Raw genomic sequence first — 21,053 nt, 5'->3', positions numbered from 1 at the left:
GGAGGAGGTGCTCCAGGGGCCAGAGCAGAGACTCTCCAGCAGCCCACGGAGAAGACCAAGGTGAAGCATGTCATCCCCTGCAGCCTGTGGAAGACCCCACGCCACTGCAGGTGGATATATCCTGAAGGAGCTGCAGCCCATGGAGAGACCATGCTGGAGCAGTTCTTGAAGGCTGCAGCCCGTGGAGGACCCCACGCTGGAGAAGGGGAAAAGCGTGAGGAGGAAGGAGTGGCAGAGATGAAGTGCTATGAACTGACCACAACCCTCATTCCCCACCGCCCTGCACTGCTCCCCGGGGGGAGGCAGAAGAGTTGGGAATGAAGGAGTGAAGTTGAGCCTGGGAACAAGGGAAGAAGGTGTTTTAGTTTTTGTTTTTGTTTCTCACCATCCAGATCTATTTTAATTGGCAATAAATTAATCTTCCCCAAGTCAAGTCTGTTTTGCCCATGACAGTAACTGATAAGCAACTTCCCTATCTTTATCTTGACCCACAAACTTTTCCATCTTATTTTCTCCCCCTGTCCTGCTGAGAAGGCTGGGTGAGGGCCTGGCAGCCAGCCAAGGTCAACCCACCACACTCGGGGATCAAATTTGGGAACTGATTTTTACTAATGTGGGTAGTTCAATTATAGAAAAGTGACTGAAGTTCATTCGTCATTACAATGCTAAGCACACTCGCTATTAGTGAGGTGAGCAGTATTTGGTACATAGAAAGCAAATGGTGGTGTCACCACCCGCTGCTCCCGGCCACCTTCTGTGAAGGCTCAAAGTTCTAGAGTGGTTTCTGAAGCTGCTTAGAGGCTCTGCTGCTGCCAATAGACAAGAGACCCTGCCCTACTTCCCACACGCACATCTGCACTGTTCCGTGTGTGGCGGCAATAAAGCTGATCTGGCTGAAAACTACTCTGTTAACTTTTAGGGCTGGAACAAAAAGGGAGCGTAAGATCACCATGTCCAGCAAAAATGTGGTTTTATGCTATTATGAAACTACACCCTTGGACTGTTTCAGGCTCATGATTCCAACGTACCTCAGAAAATAACTATCCTTAGTAGACTTGGATCACAGCTCTCCCCTACCTTTACAGTGGGGTTTCTTAAAATGTCTATCCTGATTTATTCAGATGTAAAGGTGGTCAGAAATATCCTGTTGGGTTTTTTGGAGCAAATTTGTCACAAAATTTTTTCTACATCACTTGACCAAACCTGTGATAGGACCAGAGGACTTTCTGAACCAAACTAAATTTATGTTCTACCTAATCTTGTATCCTCTTTCTGACAAATGACAGCATCAATTATTTAAAAAAATGTGCGTGACCTCCTGCAGTAGTTATCTGGACTATAATTCATTCCACAAAAGAATATCCTACCCACTTATCCATTTATTTTGCCCTACATGTGGTTTTTTTTTCTTCCCCCTAAAATCTTGCAAGAATTTACTGTTACAATTCTCACTACCATATAAATTTGAAACTGTTTTGAATTTTGCCACCTTCTTGGCTTCATCCTGTAGTAATCTGGTGGACCTTTTATCCAGACAGTTAAAAACCACAATACTCTTCCCAGGTATGGTGTGTGCTTGTAGGTGCATACTTTCCTCGTAAATCTAGTTTTTTCCCAAGTGTTTTTAGTTTCTTTTTTGCCTGCCAAAAAGTAAAGAAAACTCATGTCCCCCCCACCACATAAACATATGCAGGAGAATGAGCATCTATTTTCTGACCATCACGGATGCTGAGATTGATTGGGAGAAACAGCAAGGACGCCAAGTACCACCTCTGGCTCAGTGAGCCGACTGTTTGTTCTCATTTTATTTAACAGCTTATGTATAATTGCTGCTGGTTTAGACTGTAACACAATAAATGCAGCGCTGTGGGAAGAAAGCAGCCTTTTTTGCACCAGCAATTTCATTCTCTTTCTTATAGGGAGAGTAAGACCTGCACTTAACTATATTACTTTGTGAAATTTTATTTTCCCCCAAAAAGCCTCTAGTATGTCTGATTCATCCTCAATCGCCAAACCCCAGAAATCTCATTGCATCCTGTGTTGCCAGTATAAGATAGTTGAAGTTACTTTCAGCTAAGGAGGTTATACACAGTTTAATAAATCTGAACAAATAAAGTAATTTTTGCATTTATTGTTCTCCTTATTTTTAATGGATGCATGCACCACAGATCTACGTAAAATTCAATTTTCACTGTTGCTTAATGGTTTACCTTTAAGATAGAAACGGTTAAAGGAGGCAAGATGCATCCATCTACAGCCTAGGGATTTGCATTTGTCAGTGGAATGTTGGCTCCCAAAAGAGGAATGAAGTGTTAGTTCAGAAAAAAGGTCAAAAAGTACAGAAAAAAAGAAAAAGGAATACTGCAAATACTTATATTTTCAGAGACAGGTTTACAGTCTATCAACCGTTGCTCTGAGACAAGCTGCAAACTCTGGCAACATTGTTCACCTGTAATTTTGGTGTTCATTGCAACAATGCCTTAGTCCTTGATTCTTGAACAGTCTCATGATAATATGTGAACATCTCCCCAGGAGACAGCACTTTGCTGACCAGAAAATATAGAAATGTACTAAATTATTTAAAAGAAAAAAAAAAAAACTGGAATAAGTTGGGAAAGTATAATTTTTCTCAACCAATTTAGAGAACACATAGGTAACATCCTCCACCTTGTGGGGAGATATTTAATATTGGTTTATAAGATACTTTGCTTTACTGAGGTAAGCTGAGTGTAAGTCCTAAAATTAATCACCAGTTTTCTCCACCAGCCAAACTCACTGACTGAAATGGAATTATATTTGTAGTCCCACATGCTCCATCATGGTTAATGAAGTTTTACAAGCATGAGAATGAAATGGGGATTCCAGGATTTCTGCTTGTTTTCATAAGTGGGCTAAAAACAAAATACTGCTAAGGGAAGAAAAGAAGAAAGAACTCGTCAGAGTTTTGCTATCAACTGGCATTGTTTCTTGAATTAAATGGGATCAGACCATTGAGACTGGTTGGTCTGGGGCCTCCTGATTCTGGAACGGTACTATTTACAGCCTTCCTCTGTGCTCTGTGGAGATTCCCTCAGCGCTGGCCTGAGCACCACTCTGCATTTCTAGAACGTCCAAAGCAACTACAGTGGAAGTAATAGCTCCTGTAATAGGAGAACTGCTTTCATCGTTGTTACTATCATCAAATACAAGCAAAAAAATAACACCAAAATCAACATACAATAAATATTTCTAAATGGAAGGCAGTATTAAAGATAAATTGCATCTAAACACTTAAAGGAATATTTTTACCAATTTAATGGATTTTTTTAAATAGCAAGACTCCTTGTAACACTTAACCATGTGTAATTATTTTGTTTCAGTAAGCACATCCTCATACTCAAAAAGTCTCAGAAGATATTTCCTACTGACTCTGTTTATTACAGTATCCCCCTTAACCCAATTTGTAACGTATTATATAGACATCAACAACACTGAGAGACCTACCAAACCAATTCTATGACTTGGGTGACAGATTAAGAAGCATTTCTAGTTCAGATTTGGGCATCGGATCCTCAGGTTTTGTTGCATCCTTAAGTTTCTGGTGTAGATTTTTTTAAATTCTCCTGGATTCATTCTTATTCCATTTTTGCTTTGATTTGCTTTTCCCCTTAATATTTACCTTACAGACAACTTTATTCTATTTCACATTCCTGTGAACCTTATTGTAGCTCATGGGTATATGTGGATAATCTCTTTAGTAGCAATCCACCTCAGGGCATGAGACAGTCAAATGTGCATGCAAGTCCTTGAAGCTATTGTTCAAATGGAAATTCAACTTTCAGATCCCAACACATTTACCTTCATTTAAACTAGTTTGAGTTATAACATTGGTGACTTACTCCCAGACACATTCATAGAGAGCATTTCATATTCTCAGAAGAAACTGTCTGTAACTGAGACACGCATGATAGTGAACAGAGATGGAAATTAATTTTATCACTGCGATGAACACACTGCTACTTCAATCAAAATTCATTTGCAAGTTTTGGTGGAACAGGAACAGATGCAGGGGAATTAGAAAATAAAATATTTTTTCAATCTCTCTCTCACTCTCTCCCCTCTTTTTCCACATTCAGCACAGAGCTGTACTGTGTTTTATTACTGAAAATAAAAGGTAGGCTTTGGGCAGAATGACAGCCACTACTAAAGTCACACATTGAGAGTTAGTCTCACAACAATCTGCTCTACAACACAAAAGAATAGTATTATTCTTTCCAAGTGAGTTATTTCTTTGGGGACAATTTACTTTGAGGACATATTGCTTTGCATTTTCATGTGGCTTTTCACTTGTTTTGTGAACTTTCATTGAGAAATGCCCTGACATTTCATTGTCTTTATATGTTGTTGCTTTTCATTTGACCTGTGAACGATCTCCACCTCCACAAGCTCTCTGTGAAACATCTGCACAAACAGAAAAAGCAGAAAAAGCTCTAACCCAAATGAAGCCTTGAAGCCCTTGCAAGTATAAACAATTAATTGGTATGGGAACCACGACATGCAAACAGAAGTCCTGTAAATATCTTCAGACTATACAGAAACTCTTTTCCTCTATTAAAAGGAGTGGATTTAGCGTAATGTTTCACCGAAATTGCATCAAGCCTGGCAATTATAAGGAATCTTAACAGAACAAGATTGTTACTCTTACTCTTCTCATCCCCGGAGAAAACATCAAAGCAACTGGGTGAAGACAGCCTATCTAGGCTATAGGAAGCAATGCTACTTAGATTTCCCATATTCGGAAAAGTATCCATGCAATTTCCTAAAAACAGCTTCTTTGATTAATTTCAAATAGTTATCAAGTCAAGAAGTACTGAAACAAAGCTAAAATGGGTAGTAATACATTTTCACTGTTGATTGTTGAAACAAATAGTTTCAGATGAAGCAGTAACGGTAGCAGTATAATAAATTGATTTCCAAATGTTGTATTGCCAAGACAGAATAGCAGTGACATGACCTTAGAATATCCCTAAAAAATACCCTTACAACAGTAGTAATGTAAATTAGAGCAATGAAGAGGACTTTTATTTACTAATATCTATGAGCACTGTGCATTTTTACTAATTGTCTTTCAAAAAAGAATAATAGTCTCTTACCAATGTAATTACCTTACAGAAAATAAAGACTTCCTTAGCAAATATATTTATATCTGGACATTATTGCTCTCTATTAATAAATTCGTGACATAAATTTCATTGCTGGCTCTTAAAATCAGAAAAGTCAAAATATAGGATTTAGAATGCAAGACTGATACTATAATCACAGCCGCTAATTTCAATGTGCTGTCTGCATCACTGGTACAGCAGTTTACAAAATGCCTACAGAAGCGATGTGGCTTCCTGATGGAGATTGAGTTGTACAAGCATTAACTCAAACAGAACTTGTCAGATAAAAAGGCACGGTAGATGTTATATCTACAACCTGAAAAATCACAGTAACGTAGTGTATGCAGCTTCCATTGCTTAAGACAGTCACATGCAAAAACATGAGAACACACACTACTGAATGTATAAATCAAAGACAAACCTTACTCAGAAGTGATCTATAGTGGTGCACAATGGCAGATGCCACAGCACATTTTTTTACGATGCAAGGCTGCTCAAGATCATCTATGGATAATGAACCATGACAGCTTGGGATCTGATAAAATGCAATTTGATGGTGAGAGAAGACAAGAAATACAACTACTATCTGACTAGTCAACAAATGTATATAAACTGGTTTTTTTCCATCTTTAACATCAGTATGAAATATGATGTATTACCACAAAATGATATGTTCACTAATCCAATAGACTTTACATCAGAAAAAGCTGTTTCTTTAAATTATTTACTACCTCAATTTTATTTCTCAGAAAGCACTATGCATTAAAGCATTTAACAGGGTATGGAAAGTAACAGAATCCATGTTTGTTTAAAATACCTTATATGATTGGCATCAACGCAGTTTTCTTTTCACAGGGAAATCTTGAATGAAGGCTCTATCAGTCAGTTTCTACTCTCTTCACAGCTCAGAAAAAATCCCTTTTCTTTTCTCCCTTCAAGAGAAAGACATTCCATGTAAACACTTGCCTGTACCTACACAGCTGTATTTTCCATCTTTGCTCGCAAACAACTGCTGCTTAAAACTCCTTTAATTATACTTGGTTTGTTCGGTGCCCCTCAGCTGCTGATTGGCAGAAGTTGATTATCATGAGAGTTAATCAGATTGTTAAGATACACAGAAAAAAAATACATGAACAAGTTTTCTTCATCATGGACTCATCTGGACTGTTTTCTTAGTGTGCTCCAACACTATATATTTCTGTAGATTTAATCAGTGAGCCAAGTACAGTGAATTGGATTTTCCTACTGCTGTATCCCACAACGTTCCTTAACTTAGCATGCTCAGTGAATTCTTTTGATACCAAAAAGATGTGGATTTATACTTGCACATTTTTTAACTTCTTCTACACACAATCAGACAATTTCAAAACAGTTTGCATTAAGGGGCAAAAATGATGTAAGTAAATCCAATCTTTAGACTCGAACAATTTCATAGAACTATTCACATTATATGGTAGATTTCCCCCCCCCCCCCCTTCTCAGCTCTTCTATTTTCCTTCTATGGAGTCCCCTATTCTGGTAAATTAAGAGAATTCACATCACTTCTTCCCCACAGCTCTGACTAGAAGCTCCAGTGAAGACTGAATGCTTACTGTGCTGAAAGTTGTTTGAACAAGACTGTTAGAGATCTTTAAGATTTTTATAAATCAAATCCCCGAGACAGGCAAAGGATAGGAGTAAAGCTATATCAACATATTTGTTCTACAGACGGAAGCTGAGGTACACAAAATTAAACAATACGCTGAATGTCACACAAGGAGTCTGGTTTAAGGAACTTTCTCAGCCTTAAATGTCTTGAATCCTTGCCCAATACCTTTGTCATACACTGTAAAAGCTGTCCTCAGTCCCAATATCTTACATGTAGCACTTTTGATTATTTTCCTAAGTATAAAATACCGTCATTGTTTCATTTTGCTCGTCTTGGTAATAGTTAAACAGCAAAAATTCTTAGAAATAAAGATACCTTTTTTTAAACAACAAAAGCATTGCATAATTCAAAAGTTCATTAAAAATAGTTTGGAAGCTCTCATTTTTCACTACTTAAGTATTAAGAAAGCAATACTGTTAACCACAACAGTAAAAACGATGGAATTTTTGGTAAATGTGGATACCTTTAATTTGCTTTGTAATTTTTTAGGGAATAAAGCCCATATCAACAAGGTGCATTGCATTCAATTTACAGTCACCAAAGTCATGGGGCAACAAGAATTTACACCACCACACAATGTCCCTTTTCCATCAGAAAAGCAAAGAAAGGCTAAATCCTTCAAATGACTCCAGGACCTAGGGTTTTAATGAAATAAATATCAGGAAAAGCTGGTTAAAAATGTTCCGGCTTTCACAGTCAACAATTACTTTGTACCTTGTGGCTGTCTGGATAGAATATATTTACTTATCAAAACAACAAAGTAAAATTAAACTCATTAGATGCAAACCACAACATTAATAAAAGAACATCATTGCAATGTCAAGCACTCAAAGTTTAAGTCAGCCTCTTTCTGAGGCTTTATGACAGTCTCCGAGTCATGTAGTCTTTTGGGGGGAGCCGTGCTTATCCAGGCTTGTCCAATCCAGGTTGGTTTTTTCTAAGGAATTTAAAGAGTCCACACCTCCTATTCTGTGAATGCTCTATAATTTATATACCATATAGAGTACACTCTTAAAATAAAATTAATATTTTCATGGTGAAATTTTTTCAAGATAAAAAAATTCACTAACTTTTTACACCCAATAACGGATCCTCAATGTTCCCCTCTTTTTTTTCTTCAGAGCACATAGTCTATACTGTATGTTCCTATATACCCAAGCACAGTTCCCACTGAATTCCATTTTCCTGTCTTCCTGGCTCATTTCTCAAGCACTCCCAGTTCTCTCCAGCTAGGATTACTGGCTGATGCTAATGGCAATATGTTGGCAGCTCTACATCTGCTGTCCGGGTATCCAATTTCTTATTAAATCTGTCTTCCTTAGAGCCAACTCTCACTCTTTTTGTCTGGTCAGTCTCAGTTTCCCACTCCATATCCAGTTTTTATGTCCCTTCCCATTCTCCAGGTTGACTATGAATGCATTGCCTTTGCCCACCAAGCCTCAGTCACTCCCTCAGCCCAACGCTGATCGTTTTTCTCCCATACTGCTACTCTGCTGCCCACTGGGGCCCCAGCAGTGTCCCAGCTCTCATTGCTGGGGCTGGCTCCTTCCCATCACACAGAGGAGCTATCAAGAGCCATCACAGGAAACTCTTTTTCTATCTTTCTCGTCTGGCAACGCAAGTATATTGAGTCACTCCATGGGAATGCCGCAAGTTTATCATAGCCTTAGGAGTTTAGAGAAGCTTGAGCATACTCAACAATGACCGCAAAGGGAGATTTTACATCTTCAGTGTTAACAGATCTCTCTTCCCTCTGTGAATTCGGATGCTTTTTAAAAGGCTTATGATTTCGCTGATTCTAGTGGATATTCACAGGGATGGCCACAAGCACATTCTGTTCAGAATAGGCAACCTCACTACTAGGCAGAAAAACTAACTCCACCGAAAAGGAAACTTTCAAATATGGCACTTAGTTTTGTGTAGCGATCTTAATTGTGTTTAAAAAAATCCTAGTTAGAAGCAAATATTTCTAAGGAGACAGCAGTTAGCCTTTGGGAGTCAGGAAAAGATGGATAACTCAATCAATAAAGTAAGTTTTAGTATGTTAATAAAGGTAACAGTGAAACGTGATCCATGTTTCAACAAGAATTTTCAGGTTTTCTTAGAGATTTAAAACTTCTTTTTACAAGTCCCTTGGGGAGCTGAATGAACCTCTCTCACTTATTGGATGAACAGTGCATAATACTTTGCGTAATGAAATTAAGCAGCCTGAAATACATGTGAACATGACTAATGAGACCAAATGCAGTAGGAAAACCAAGCAGATGGCTTGAGCATGCTGGAACAGAGTAGCAAGGAGAGATCTGAATGTTTTGGGTTTTTGCAGGATACATACAGAAACACAAATATAATCTTTGCATTTCTGTATAATACTGCATCTGTCAGCACTTTGATGGTCTATGCATCACAAGTGAGAGCTTGCCAGAATACTAATAATCTCTGTGGAAAACCTTTACGTGTCTTCCACAGCGATGCAAAATGCAAACAAAAGGGGGGGTAGGTGGTGGTGGGGGTAGTTTTCTTTTGCATTTTGTGTCTTGCTTTTTTAATAGCATAAAAAGATACTTAAGCTAGTGGTGTATTTTTAATGAACTAGTCTTTCTCCACCAAGAGTCTGGTTCTCAGAGACCTCCCCAGTAGTATGAACATTTGGGAAAAAACACAGAAAGAGAGAGAGAAAGAAGATAGCAGGTATTAAAAGATGATGGTAAAAGGCTTTCCTATCAAGAAAGGTCAATGACCAATTTATGTAGGATGCTACCAGAAACACAGGAAGATGAGGGTAAAATCAGTTTGCTCTCATTGCTTTCTGGGAAAAAAAAAATCTATCCTTAAAAAAGATTAACTGTTCATTTCTATAATTTGAGCTAAAATGAGGGTTACCAGGCAGCTTCTCCTCGAGAGGTATTTCTTGGCTGAAGGTATAATTCTGCTCTGCATGCAACACATACTGACACTGGCTATTTACATCTGCAAACTTACGGGATTGTCCGCAGTTATGTTATAAAGAACAAGCAGATTCAGAAAGAAAAAGTATCAATCTGAGCAACTTTACAATGTCATTGGGCTGCCTTGTCTACCACAAATGATTGGGATAAAATGCCTTTGGATGTCTATTTTCTGACAGCTGAGATTTTTTTTTTTTTTTTCCACAAGAAAAATTTATTTGATGGTTTTGAAAGAAAGCAGAGACACTACCTGTGATTGTAATATAAGGACATCTTGTCAACAAAATAATTTTAACCAATGTTCAGAAGAAAACTATTTAATCAATTTATCTGCACCTGTTGGTAAGTGTAATTATCTGTTTCACTGATGATATAATGCTACAGCTGTAGCTCACCTACCACACTTTGACTATTACATACTCCCATTATTTAGTGCTCACAGTGCAATTTAGCAGCAGAGAATATTTTTATTACCAACACAAACTGTAGAGGTCTAAGATTCAGACATTCTTTAATCCCTTCAGCTAATTTTCAAAATGTATCTCTATACTGTGTGCATTGATTTCCCTTTTTTAAAGTTCAGAATTTTTAGAATCATAGAAAGATACTGAATAATGTCATGGAACATCACTATTCAGCAAAAAAAAGAACCAAAACCCACAAACCCCAAAACTTCTTTTAATTGCTTCTTTTAATTCTGGAAGACAGTAATGATATTTCTTTACTATTTTTGCACTGACTTCTGACTGTATTTTTATCTCCTGTACTAAACAAAAAACATTTCTTTCAGTGTGAAGCAGGTTAAAGTTATGTCCACTCTGCAACAACCACAGGAGTCTCTAAAAACTTGGCATCTGTAGACCAGCAAGACCTTTCAGTCAGCCTTGACCTAAATTTATCAGGTGACATATGTAGAGATTTGGATGATCTCTTTATTTTACTGCAGATGATTCTTAATTACACTGCAGCACAATTTTTAAGCTTCAACTCAAGAAATGTTATGAAGTGTTTGCTACATAATAAATGACCTTAAATGAGAACTGCAACACACAGACATCATTCCAGCCCATGTTACTCGCATCAGGTCTCCCTCTAACCTTCCATTTTAAACCTTGGCTGCTATGCAAACTATCAGCAACATACAGCTTATATCACTATCCTTGCAGCTTTCTAACGTAACTCGTGTTAAATATTTGCACCTATCACAGTACTAATAAAAACATGGGGTTTATGATCTCAGTGCATTTTATTGCTGATCAAATGGGGTCTGCAAACATCCTGGTAACTTCCTCTACCAATCTGCGTAGGGGATATCGGACTATGTCCATACAGACCACGTATGCAATAGAGTTTTGTGAGGAAAAGTAACAGAACTGACAATTTCTATCCTGTCACTGCTGTAGAAATTATATTCTCCTTCTATAAAGCTGTTTGTAAATAAATTCAGTTGTAAAGCTGAGTTTCTGTGATCTTCTACAATAATTTGTATCAAAACAGAGGGCTCAAACTGTACTTTTATGTCATTTTAGAGTTCAGTATATTCTTGTATATATGAAAATGATCAAAGGAAGCTGGCAGGTGCAAAGTGCAAAACAAACAGAAGAAGGTGGCTCTTTGTCCAATAGGTGGAAGATCCATGAAACTCTCCGAAACATTATTAGGGGGTACAAGAAAACTTCTAAAAGTTACATGGGGAAACTTAACGACTACTTGGAGGAGAGATTCACTGAGAGTTAAGCAAACCACACCAGGCCCAGGAAATCCCTTGGGCTGAAAACAGTTGGGGGCTGGGAATTTTCGAGAATTGTGTGATATATTCTCACCCTATTCCTCTCTTCTCTGGAAATCTGCTATGGCTTGTTGGAGACAGGATGCTGGAGTCTATAGGTCCTGGGCTATGAGAATCCCTGGTCTGAATTCTTGGGACCATTCTTCTGTTCTAATAAGAGATGCTCTGAATTTGACCTAAAATTTTGCCTAAGCAAAGGCAAGGAAACAGATGCCTTAATATTCCAGGAACTAGTCAAAAACATTGCATGATGCACCTGCATCACCCACTGATGCTCAGTATTGCATGTGAGTCCATTTCTACTGAACAAATTTGTATGGCTTAAACTTGGTATGTCCATGATAATAACTCCATTAGTAGTAGTGCAACTGCACCTAGAGTACAAGTACTTAGTCATTTAGACAAATACATGATTCAAAAAACACATATGAGAAAGTTTCACACTATACTACAAGTGAAATGTATTCGAACCTTCCAAACAGTTACTACTTTGGGATTAAAACCTGCAAGATCATTTCAACACGCCCACCTTTCCCGTTACTCAGAACGGTGTAGGAAAAAGGCAATAACAACAACAGCAACAATAATAATATCAATTTTATATCCTTACATGGCATATGCTCGTGTAAGGCAGAAAAGTGTAAACACAGAATCCACCAGAATGGTCTAAACACTAGGAAGAACTCCACTTCATCTTACCTGATAAAGCAAGTGCAGAACATAAAGTGACTGCAGTAGAGATTCATGTGAACACAAAGACTTATAACCGTCTGATCTGCTAATTGCAATGGAGACAAATCTGTTCTTTCCCTGTATATTGTTTCAGGTATCCATATTGTAGCACATAGCTAGATATTCATAAAAAACTGACCTTGGTGATGTATGGCCAACATCTTTGAGTTGTCACCCTTCAGGAAAATGTGCCTGTCCTCACATGGGGTCATATCCAAGCTCATGTGTGTTTTCTAGTCTCCCTGTAGGATATCAGTAGGATATTTTTTTGACTCCCTTTGGGGATATTTTTCCCCAGGAGAATTTGAACTGAAATTCTTGTTCGTATTAAAGTTATACGCATTTAAGGAAGGAAATTCAGGTCCCTTTCTCTTTTTCCTAATCAAAAGCAGCAAGCAATAAATGCATGCAAATGCACACTTTAGTTTGCGCTGGCAAAAGTATCACTCTTGATCTTGTCACTTAACTGACAGGAGACAAAAAAAGTAATTCAAGTACTGCCCTTGGTCGCTGTGAAAAATTCTGTGTAACTATTCCCCTCCTACTTCCACTTCACTTATGTAAAGCTGTTACTTAGTAACATTCTTTTGCTTTACCTACATCTCAGATCATTAATTTTTCTACTATAGCAAAAGCAGACTGTGACAGACATCTTGCTTTGCTTTTTTCCTCCACATGAATGCTGAAGCATGCAATAAAATGTAAGAATCAATAGTTCACTACAGAGTGAACACATCAATTTTATATGATTTCCTTATATTGTGCCAAGTCCTATCCTCAAACTCTCATTCTGACCTCTCTTACCAACCCAATTCCATACTGATCAACTCATTTACTTGCTACTAAGGAACAATTTCAAGCTTAAACTGTGAGTGTGACCTTCAATTTATGAAAGACATCAAACACGAGATCAATCTGATGGTATAGAATTCACTGCAGAAGGAAACTAAACATATTGGGTTTTTTCATCCTACAAGTGAAAATAACCCAAACACATAAAACTAACAAGCTGACAACAAAAGGGTAAGTTTTTGAGGTTCTGTCTTCCAGATCTGTGCATTTGCTCAATTAGCAATTATTAAAGTCAACTGATGTGACCAGCTGACAACTTGTAATGCCAAATTAAGAGTTTAATGTTCTTTGCCGACATCCAGCTGATGTACAATGTGCTACTCTGTACCTAGAAAACTCTGCATGTCCTTTTTAAGATGACAAAACAATCTTCACAAAGCTTTGGCAACAGGAGCTCACACTTTATCGAGATCCGGTACATTATCTCAGGTTGGACTCTCTTCAAAACAATAGTTTATTAGCCAATTAGATCGGAAAGAAGCATTTTCCCCTTCAAACAGCTTTGATGAGTTGAGTTACCATTCTTCACACATACACAAAGGAAAAAAAAATCCACTTGTTCCCAACTGTAACATTTAAAGGGAAGGTTGCCATTTCCTCTGGCAAAGACTTATGAACATAAAAAAATGTTGTAGCCATAAAACCAGGGAAAAAAAATATACAATCAAATTAGAAATCTCAAAAGGCATGAACTTATCATGTGCATCCAGGCAGAGCTCTCTCACAGCTAGGAATCAGATAAAGATTTTAATTAGCTCCCTTGAAAATTGGTGTTCGCATTTAGAACGAACGAAAAGTTCATCATCACTTCTTTCTCATCCACTATCCAGGAAGCTTCCTTGTCAGAACATACACTAAAACTCTAGACTCAAGCAATGAATAGGTGCACCCACAAAGCAGTGAAATCATGGTAAGTTACAACACAGAGTTGTTTGAGAATGGGAGTGCTTTGCATTTTAAGCTTCGAGTTCCTATTACCCAATGGGGCAACACAGCTTAGATAACTAGTTTTTACAGTTGCACTTATTTGGAAACAGGAAAACATGGGAACATCACAGCCAACTCACAACAGTGAAACCAGGTTTGCAACAGCAATGGCATAAATCACAACACACATGAGATTTTTAAATTAGTTCAGACAAACAAATACAGAGCACAGGTAATTCTACCTTGGCAGGGGAAAGAGTGCAAGGCCCACATATTTTTTCAATCTGCATCTTTCATTTTTAACTTTTACATATATTATATGCATACAGATTAATGAACATTAATGTATTAATATCCATTTCATAATTCCAGACTATCCACAGGATGTGGATTCCATCCACAGGATGTGGTAAAGATACCATTTTTAATTATTTTCATTTGTCTTTGAAGTACTACTTTCTTAACTATAAGGAAATGCCTATAAAACACCTCATAGGAGAGGAAACTAGTCCATATTGCCTCTGTGTGGATGTAGGTCAAATGCAGTTTTATAGTCTTTAGTTTTCACTAGTTTCTAGTTCAGACTAGACATTCTGAAAGACAACGTGACCTTATTGTAGATACTTTTATTTCTCTCAAGACTCAAAATAGAAAGTGAAAAAAAAAAACAGATACAAATTTACTATTGCTTGATGACTTGAGTACCAAAAGTAAATTCATACTCATTGAAGTTCATACTCATTGATATAGTCCCCATGTGATGAGCAAAATGTCATGACCAATGGCTCCATAAGCCTTCAAGCCATTACTTCAAAAATACCACTCAAAAAAAAAAAAAAAATCCATTAAAAACACATGAAAAGTCTACTTAGTTTTCTAAGGATTTCCCGAGGTTTGTCAATATTACGTGATCAGGCTTAAAAGGCGTGAAGTAACGTGTCATAAAAACAAGTGTTTTCTGAGAACCACCAACAGAATATTAAGTGACACAGAAGATCTTATTAGAGAAGTAATAACACAGTGCCACGAAAATGTCAAAAAAACCCAAATGGCCATTGACATAATCAGTTTATCAGACAACATTTGTATCAATACTATCCTCTTTTTCGTTTTCAAATTTTCAAACAAATATTTTTATTTTAACTACAGATAAACCCACACTACCACTTCATTTCTAGTTGGCAGCTTTTTGGCTATCTCTAAACAGTGGGATTCAGAAGGACTCTCGTTTCAGATATTGTGATGGGTTGACCCTGGCCAAAAACTAAGCACCTGCCAGCCACTCACTCACTCCACTTCCCCTCATGGGGGAGAGAACTTGAAGCACAAAAGCAAGAAAAACTCGTGGAAGTCAAGGAAAAAAAGAGGAAGAAAGAATACACAGGTGCTGCAAAGGCAATCACTCCCTACCTCCCACCAGCAGCCCAATACTCATGCAGCCTCCAAGCGACAACTACTTTGGAAAGACTAACCCCAGTTTTTAAGGCTGATCATGACATTATAGGGTACAGAATACCCCTTTGGTTGATTTGGGTCAGCTGTCCTGGCTGTGTCCCCTCCCAGCCTCTCGCCCACTCCCAGCCTACTTGCTGGGGGCAGAGTAAGAGAAGGCCTTGACGCTGTGCAAGCACTGTTCAGCAACAGCTAAAACACTGGTGTGTTATCAACACTGTTTTAGTCACTAATCTAGATCAGCACCATACGAGCTATGATGAAGAAAGTTAGTTCCATCCCAGTCAGACCCAATACAGATACACATCACAGTTCGTATCTCGGTTTGCCAGGATGAGATCAAACCGCACACAACGATCTCTCCCCATTTTCTTTCTCCTGTCATTTCCACTCTGGTTTCCAGGCACACTGATGAACAGGCAACCAGGATCCCCGAAAACACTAGTCATGCAGTCTAGATGTAGCTATTGAAGTCACAGTCCTCAAACTAGATGTCACCTCCACTACCACCAGTCTCATTTCCATCCCCTTGACGTTCCACTCTCCAAATTCCAGCACAAGAAAAAATATTTAACTGCCTTTGCTCCAGGTGGTATCTTACAAACTCTATAAACACCTCATGTCCGTACCTGTATCACCACCCTTCTCTCTCTTTTTTTTTGGTCTTCCTACTTTCTCCAGTTTCTTCCCCTTAATTTACAGCCTGTCAAAGCTTGTCCAGTTCTTGAAGATCTCATTCTTGGTGTATTTGACATCTCTCAGCTTTCTCCTACTCTATACATCCCTTCAATTTCTCTAAAAAATCCATCTAGCACCCAGCCCACTAAGGAACTAAGGAACTACTCTGTCATATTCTCTGTTGGTGTTGCCAAGCAATTTTGTGCTTGAATGGGAGTCATGCAGGTAAGAGCTTAATAGTGGCCTTTATTGATATAAACACAACGTCTAAAGTTTGTGATAATACATATGTAAAAAGAAGTGGAAAGATGATTAAATAAATAATTCTGACTTTCATACCATTTCAAAGTTTACTTCAGGAATATTATAACATGGCCAAAATAATACTGGAGGCAAAACTTAACTTCCAGTATAAATGGTATATTGCATTGCATTCAGGAAAACAGAAGGTTGACTCACTGCAATGTTGTCAGTCTATATTGAACTGAAACAAATTGAAGAAGTAATTCGTAATAAAATAGCATTCTCAGCAGTTGCACATGCTGTCCAGGCTATTTAAATATTCTATAAATAATTGCTCAGAAAGGCACAATTGACAGTGTGCATAGACTGGATGATGAATCATCAGGTAGTTTAAGTAAAATTTTGCTTGATTAACTGTTTTGTTTTTAAACCACCTGCACCGTATTGTCTGATGTACCAGGACAGATCGAATTGTTCTCAGTCTTTTTCTGAAAACCAGACAAGCTTACAAATGATAAGTTTTATTGTATTACGAAATTGATGCCAAACTGAAGAGCTGTGTATTGTGTGATTCCAATTATCTATTTTTTGGCCAAGGATTTAATGTCAGCCATTGTTATAGATGAAAATAATCCAGATCTATCAGACCTCTAACAGCTTTGTATCATATGGAAGTGATTTTACTTTCTGTCCCCCATCTTCAAAATACATTTATTAGTCCTCTTGAAATGTAATTTTTCAGTTGAATTTTTTTTTTGGTCTGCTGGCAACCAAACAGATTACAGCTAGAATATTTTCAGACTGAGGCATAAATGAACAGAGCCCATTGATTTGAGTCAAAGCATACTTGACTTCCATCACTGTAAATGTTGCCAGTGCATGCACTTCTTTGTTTAGACCAGTGGATGAGGTATTTAGATGCCTAAAGATGCACAAAAGCCCCTAATGGAGTTTATAAAAGCATCTAAATGAGTAAGCACCTCATTTCCATGGACTTTCATGGGAGTCAGGCACCTATTATGCTTAGTGACTTCAGTAATACCTACTATATGTTTGCCTTTAGCTTTGGTCAGCTCCAAATATTTCTTAACAATACCCTTAATAATGTCAATCAGAAATCTCTTTTTCCAAAAGGTAACCGTCAAAATGTAACATTCAAAGCAATATAGCAAACCTTAAAATCAGGGAATAAAAAAATCTATTAGCTTTATCTTTTGACAAAAATAACATCTGGGGTAACAGAATCAGCTTCATCACCAGGTTCTGTAATTGCAAGGTTACTCTTCCTGGCACATACACAGTTTTAGAAAACTACCTTTACACAATATATTACTATATAATGTTTACAATATACCAACGTTTTCCCTCATCTTCATGTGATTTCAGTTTTTGGCTCACTCTTAATTAAGAGTTACAAATGAACTGCATAGAAGACCATTTTTTGTAGTCACAGTATTGCAGATTTATGTCATCGCTGACATAAAACAACACTAATGAACTTGCTAACTACCTGGTTTCACATGTTCATTTAAGGAATCAAGGACCTAAATGAATCTTTTTTAACTGTTCCTCTAATTGCTGGTGGGTTACTTTTTGGGAGGAGGAGGAGGAGGAGAGAAGGGAATTGGTTACTTCATCTTACGTGTATTTATGGGATCCCAAATCCTTCTCTGCCACGTTTTCCCCAGGTAATTAATACTCATTCTTTTTTCAGCTGAATCCCAAGGTTCAGTTAAGATCAGAGTCTCAGTGTGCTGGGAACTGTGCAAATATGCAGTCAAAAGCAAGAAAAACCTTATAGCAATAAACCAAAGAGTTTAAACATGCTACTGACATATCGGCATTGAAGAGTCACGGCATAGTACCCAGTTACTTTTGGAAATTGCCACATTTAAGTAGAAGTCCCATTTCTGTTGGAAAATCTACTATAATTCCTATCCATCAGAGACAGTTCAGTAAGAATGTTGGAAGAGAAAATGTAAGCTATAAACTCTCTTCCGAATGAAGGTGTAAAGACAAAGCATAAAGAACAGCTGAGAAAAAAATGCACTCGTTCTTAACATTGGGAGAAGCTTAAGAAACATTGGGAGAAGCTTAAGAAAAAGATTGTATTTTATACATGGAAAGGAAGCAAAACATCAGTCTTTCAATAAGAACATACAGCTTTTTCTTAATTAACTCCTCAAAATGGTATTTCAAGAAATAATATTCATTGATACATTAGAATTCTGTTTCTGGAAGATTAGCAGAAAAGAGTAATATTTCAATTTTTGCTCTATGCTACTTAGAATTGCTTTTGGTGTTCTATTCTTTTACATACTACAGGAGCATGCAAGACTATATTCAGTTCAAATGACACATCCAAACAACTCACCTCGGAGGCTATTTTAAAGCATGCATGCTAGCACATCAAATCGGATGAGCCTAGAACAAAGAGATGCGAGGCCAAGTTCTGCTACTATTTCAGGCTGTCTCTTGCGGAGAATTTAGGTGTCAGTTATGAACATCATATAAATGCTTTATGTTTTGTACAATCACTATTGATTAATTATGACCTACATTAGCATTCAAACAACCTCAGCAGTAAGACCCTGTAAGACTATAGACAGTCATTTCAGGTGAATTACTGGTGTGATCCTACAGAATGCCAGTAAATAAAGAGATCATCTCACCACAATAATTACTGAGGCAGTAGAAAAACAAACAAACAAAACAGGGTGGCAGTGACATATTAACTAGTCACAATGTCATGTTTGTGTAGAGCTTATTTTTAAATGTATCCGTTTGAAAATATTGAACCCTTCTGTTATGGCTATTCTAATATCTGCCATTCAACTCATGAAAATAAGAATTTATAACTTAACATCCATCTGCTGTCTTGGATATACTTATATCCATCACTATTTCTCCATGGGTTTCTGTATTCTTTGAAACCCATGCTCAGAACAAAACTAAATTTATGAGAATTGGACATCTCGGGGCAGGATGTTCCACCTTCATTTACGTGGCAGAGGACATGGATGTCCAACGAGCTGTGCTGGAGAAGAGGGCACTGTGCTGCCACAAAAGCTTTTTGTAGCAGGTAATACTGGAAGCTTTTGTAGAGCCATGACTGAAACTAAAGTAAGTTTTACTCCCACTAACAAACTGCTGACAGTAATTAAAAACAACCCAATTATTTCTGAAAGAAATAGCTCTTAATTTAAAGGTGAAATACATAGATGGGAGGAGAAAAAGAGCAAAATGACCATGTATGAAAATTCAATAGCATTTTAGTTGAAAACAGGAAAAGTGAGTATCAGTCTTTATTTTCGTTCAATGAAAGAACATAATAAAACAAGCTACTGTAATTGTTTTTAACAACAGTTTTTTCCATAAATAGCATTGATGGTTTAATTAACATTGTTAAAGCTGTGCAAAGAGAATTTATTTCGTTAGATACTGTTTCTTTACAACCATTCTCAATATTACTCACTAAACTGGCATCGTTGAGATAAGAGTATTTTTATCCTATTCCTTTAAATCACTTAAACATCTATATAATTCCTTAGCACTGATTTAACTACTGATATAGCTGAAAATCTAGTCAGCAGAGCATCTTCACCCCTTTCACCTAAATCTAATATCTCCATTGATTTATGAGAGAACAGATTTGCGTAAGAGTCCCATATAGATCCATATAGCTATAAACCTTTCTATTACCATGACAGGGTTTCTTACCTGCTGTTATTGCTCCTCTGGGAACTTATTTGTTGTGCAAGGTTTTTCCCCGCATATAGCTTAACTAACCCTTAGAAGGATTCTTTAAATACTAAAAATCATGAGAGGAACAAATCGCTTACAGAGAATACATTCTCCTCATAAAAATAAGTTCGCTAATAACAGAGGCTGTGACACCATATTTCACAGCCTTCATTAGTTATTTTTTGTTACAAATGAAAATTCTGAGGAAGAAATAGCTGAGAATGAAACCAGAGTTTACAAGGAATGGGCCACCTTTCCCGAGTCCTCTCAATGGTGCAGAGGCCACTAAAATTTCAAAAATCCAAACAGTGGATCCTGACTCTAATTTTAGAGCCTTGACCCATAGTCTCTCCAAAGAAGAGTACTTATTAAAGCAGTCAGTAGCACTACCAACCTGGCTAAACCCTATTAAGCACAAAGGCTGCAGAAATGAGCTGTTTAACTCTGGCTATGATCAAAACTGACCTAATAGTTAACACATTCTTTAAAATTGATTTTCTGGGACTTGTGCCCCCTTTCACTATTATATCCATCTGCTGTCTCTTGTCCTAAACTGGGCTCCTATGCCAGTGGTGTCTTTATCATTACATGCACGGAACACCCCACATGATGGATCTACATTTCTTGAGTAGGTGTTAGAGCAGTCCCCTAGTAGAAGTTGGTGGGAGCTTCATCAGGTACTGCAACAAGCACAAGAGTTAAGCTTCTGTTTTAAAGTTTTCATCCACTTATTTCCCCAAATGTAGCATGTTTGGCACTGTCTGTAAGATTAGAGTCTCAGTTTCATTAAAACCTACTGAACTGTTTTCTACCACTCAAGAAGACACAGAAGTGTCTCACCTCGGTAATTGCCTAGTAGCTATATGTCTATCACAGCTCCTTCACTTTTGCTTGGAGGA

At 37.5% G+C, this 21,053-nt stretch overlaps 1 protein-coding gene across 12 annotated transcripts in view; it reads right to left on the bottom strand.

Moving 5' to 3' along the window:
• The window catches only part of SYT1 (synaptotagmin 1), a 360,596-nt gene that overhangs the window by 272,409 nt on the left and 67,134 nt on the right, over positions 1–21,053 (bottom strand). For 7 of the 12 annotated variants that reach the window (XM_075496121.1, XM_075496074.1, XM_075496092.1 and 4 more), the window contains exon 2: positions 5,959–6,073. The exons of 2 other annotated variants lie outside the window; for them this stretch is intronic. The gene's annotated coding sequence lies outside the window, so the exon portion shown is untranslated. Of the gene's footprint in view, positions 1–5,562; positions 5,677–5,958; positions 6,074–21,053 lie in introns of all 12 variants that reach the window. 3 more of the 12 variants (XM_075496130.1, XM_075496083.1, XM_075496101.1) reach the window with 2 other exon arrangements.

The sequence above is a fragment of the Mycteria americana genome, chromosome 1, assembly GCF_035582795.1.
Source record: "Mycteria americana isolate JAX WOST 10 ecotype Jacksonville Zoo and Gardens chromosome 1, USCA_MyAme_1.0, whole genome shotgun sequence".
Classification (NCBI taxonomy): Eukaryota; Metazoa; Chordata; class Aves; order Ciconiiformes; family Ciconiidae; genus Mycteria; species Mycteria americana.
The sequence above is the reverse complement of the archived record's forward strand: the minus strand, read 5'-3'. Positions and strand labels throughout refer to the sequence as shown.